The sequence below is a fragment of the Physella acuta genome, unplaced genomic scaffold, assembly GCF_028476545.2.
Source record: "Physella acuta isolate Inbredline_101_S28 unplaced genomic scaffold, ASM2847654v3 ptg000174l, whole genome shotgun sequence".
NCBI lineage: Eukaryota > Metazoa > Mollusca > Gastropoda > Physidae > Physella > Physella acuta.
This window is the reverse complement of record NW_026731693.1, coordinates 6021-9878: the sequence shown is the minus strand read 5'-3', so window position 1 is coordinate 9878 and position 3858 is coordinate 6021. Positions and strand designations below refer to the sequence as shown.

The 3858-nt window shown below is 29.9% G+C and overlaps 1 long non-coding RNA gene across 1 annotated transcript; it reads left to right on the top strand.

Moving 5' to 3' along the window:
* Positions 1–762: 762 nt before the first annotated feature.
* Positions 763–3458, top strand: LOC131936275 (uncharacterized). The gene is made up of 3 exons (XR_009386043.1): positions 763–838; positions 1538–1696; positions 3392–3458. It is a non-coding gene; the product is annotated as an uncharacterized LOC131936275 (long non-coding RNA).
* Positions 3459–3858: the final 400 nt, after the last annotated feature.

Genomic DNA, 3858 nt, shown 5'->3' with positions numbered 1-3858 from the left:
TATTCAACAATAAAAATCGAAAAGTACAGTAGTATCACGTTTTATCAGAAAACTGAGAAGCCAGGAGTCCTCGCTCATCATATACAACCTGTGTTGGGCAATGTTCCTATTTAACTGTGTGCTGTTGCTGGGAATGCATTCTCAATATTTGAACACTTTTTTGTGTAAGGTATGTTAGAACATCAGCATTATCTTACAATTTTTGTTTCCTAAATACCTAATATTATTACTTATATCAGTATTATCTTACTTAAATACCAAATTCATAATAATATTGCCTACATCAGTATTATCTTACAATTTTTGTTTCTTAAATACTAAATTCATAATATTACTTATATCAGTATTATCTTTCAATTTGTTGTTTCTTCAATACCTAAATCAGAATAATATTACTTATATCAGAAATACTGTACAATTTTTGTGTCATTTATACAAAATTTATAATAATATTAAAGTAATTAAAATGATTGTTTTTATTAAACTATTTTTCAACATATTATTTCTTGTTTATATTTTAAACAGATGGTCGCCTCGTTCATTCATTATTTTCTACTTGCGACAATGGCTTGGATGGCTGTAAACGCTGTTTACATGTTTATTTGTCTGATTCTCGTTTTCAACACCCACTTCACATTTTTTCTACTAAAAACATGCGTTGCAGGATGGGGTGAGTTCAGTTTATATAAAGCGTATAGGATTATTATTTTATATTTTTTTTTGTAAATGTGTGTTTAATTTTTGTTTGTTTTTTAATCCTAGGTTTTCCATTAATAATCGTCGCCATCACATTGGGGGTGAATAAAACGGAAAGTTATGGTTACACCTCTTCTGGAATGTAATAATTTAAACATATATATATATATATATATATATATATATATATATATATATATATATATATATATATATATATATATATATACCATACATTTATTAAAAGAAACATTATCTTTCTATATCTCTAATTTGCTATCACTCTCAAACTCTCTCTCTTTATATATATATATGTATATATATATATATATATATATATATATATATATATATATATATATATATATATATATATATATATATATATATATATATATATATATATGGTGAACCGGCCAAAGTTTTAATTAGAAGATCATCTGGCTAGCGACGACAAGCCAAAGTCCGAATGAGAAGATCATGAGCAGATTTTGGTTTTTTTTTTAATGCCGTAAGGATCATGAAATTAAGCAAAGTTTTGGACTTTGACAGACCTATGGGAGGCCATATTGGCCAATGCGTGCATTGGCCGGCCAATCTGGACATTGGCCGACTTCTTGCTTTGACCGTAACACACACACACACACACACATATATATATATATATATATATATATATATATATATATATATATTATATATATATATATATATATATATATATATATATATATATATATATATATATATACATATTTATTTATTTATATATGCAAATATAAATGTACATATTGTGATGTAAATATTTTAAAGTGCACGCATTAATGAATTCTATGAATAGATGTTGGGTGCAGCGTCCCGAGTTTTACTACGTGGTTGTTGGACCCGTACTTTTTACGCTGGTTGTCAACTGCACTGTGTTCTTGATGATTCTGCACCAGCTGCTACGTTTGTCACGGCTCAGTGGCCAAACCAGCTTAAACGAGAGTTCGACGAAGAGGTTTGTTTGTTTTGTGAACGCTTGGCACGTGTAAACATATATATATATATATATATATATATATATATATATATATATATATATATATATATATATATATATATATATATATATATATATATATATATATATATATATATATATATAACAATTTATGATTGTATGAATACTTGGGGGGGGGGGGGGGGCGGGGGAGGTGTGAAGAATGCAGCGGCGCCATATAAATGTACACAACTATGTTAGTCATTAGTCATCTTAACATGGTAGGGATAGATTTTTTTTTATTTAAAAAAAAAGAATTTTGGAAGCCAAAGCAATCAAAAGAGAAAAACGTGCATAGAGATATTTACGTGTAAATAATGACTTTTTTCATTACAAAAAAATTTTGGAAGCCAAAGCAATCAAAAGAGAAAAACGTGCTTAGACACATTTACGTGTAAATAAGGACTTTTTTCCATTAGATACTCTGACTGAGTTCTTTCGATACAGTGGCGTAGCTAGGATTTTCAAGCCCCTATGCAAAAATTACCAGTGGGCTCTTTTCTCCGCTGTTAGGCTACAATGGAGTTAGCGAAGAAATCAAATGTTACTTAAGATGGAGGGTTTTCAAAAATATAAATATTATGTAAATTATGTATTTTATACGTCTTGATTGTGTATTTCTACAATATTATTGTGTATGCCTACAACCCCGTAGTTATATAAAATGTTACAGGCTTACAGTTAATGTTTTTTTTTTAATTAGCCAAACACAGTGGGGTCACAAAGTGGGGGAAAAGGTGCGGTCCACATCGGATGACATCATGACAAAAAATTGTAAAATTTACTGTCAAAACTATGTTATATACAGCTAAAATAATAAAAGATAAGTCAGAGAGGGATGACACCCCACCGAAAGTGCAAAATTGTAGGGGGCTATGGGGTGACACCTTTGGTCTACGTGTAGGGTAACACCCGACCTTGTGACGCCACTGACCAAACACAATTGTTTTTAAATTTCTCGAGATTTATTTAGATATATTTTTTGTCTGCTTTTAACTTTGCAAAATGATTAATAAGTTCCCTGAGGTCCATTATAGCAGCTCCTGCATGTTAGATACTTAGGATGGCCACGTTACTGACCCAATGGGCATATCTACAATTTATTTCATAACAAATTAACAGCATCACAGTGAGCAAATAATGACATTTAAAAATTCCGTCATGGATATTAAAAACTGCGTCCCGTTCACCGTGGAATGTTAAAGAATATGTTAAAGTAATTAGCGTACCCGTCCGCGGTGCTGCTATCTAGTTCCACATACCAGGGTACCTAAACAATTTGTAAGGGTTTCATCAACGCGTTACTGATTGTTGTACTTTTAGTCGCGTGACCTTGTTTGCTAAACAAGGAAAAGGGAAGTATTGGTGTATCCACTAAAACAGAGTAACCCTTATTTACATTATTTAAAATAATGTAATGCACCTTTATATATATATATATATATATATATATTATATATATATATATATATATATATATATATATATATATATATATATAACATTAGAAAAGGATTAGAATCAGGTTGATTAATCACATTGACTTATTTTTAAGTTTTTTTGTGGGTTTATTTTACAACCGAAAAAAAAATAACTTTTTATTTTACGAATGATTAATCACAATTGGTGAAATAAATCTCAATTTTATTTCAGGTTGGCACGAAATTTCCGCTCAGCCGTCAGTTTGTTTGTTCTGTTGGGTCTCACGTGGGTCTTTGCGTTTCTGGCTATCGGAGCAGCGCATACCGTGTTCACATACCTGTTTGCGTTGTTTAGCTCTCTACAGGTGAGGTATTAGTTCTAGGGGTTAATTATAAAGCATGAAAATGATGTATTCGTTCTACAGGTTTGTTATAAAGCGTGCATATGATTTATTAGTTCTACGGGTTAGTTATAAAGCTTAAAAATGAGGTCTTTGTTCTAAGGGTTAGTTATAAAGATTGAAAAATGTATTAGTTATTACTGATTAGTTATAAAGCGTGCACATAAGAAATTACGTTTATATATTTTGTCATTATCATTGCAGATTTATTATTAAACTTTGCTGGTCAGTTATGAAGTTTGTAAAATAGCTATAAGCTCTAAAACATAGATAATTGATTCATTAGGTTTGTTATGTA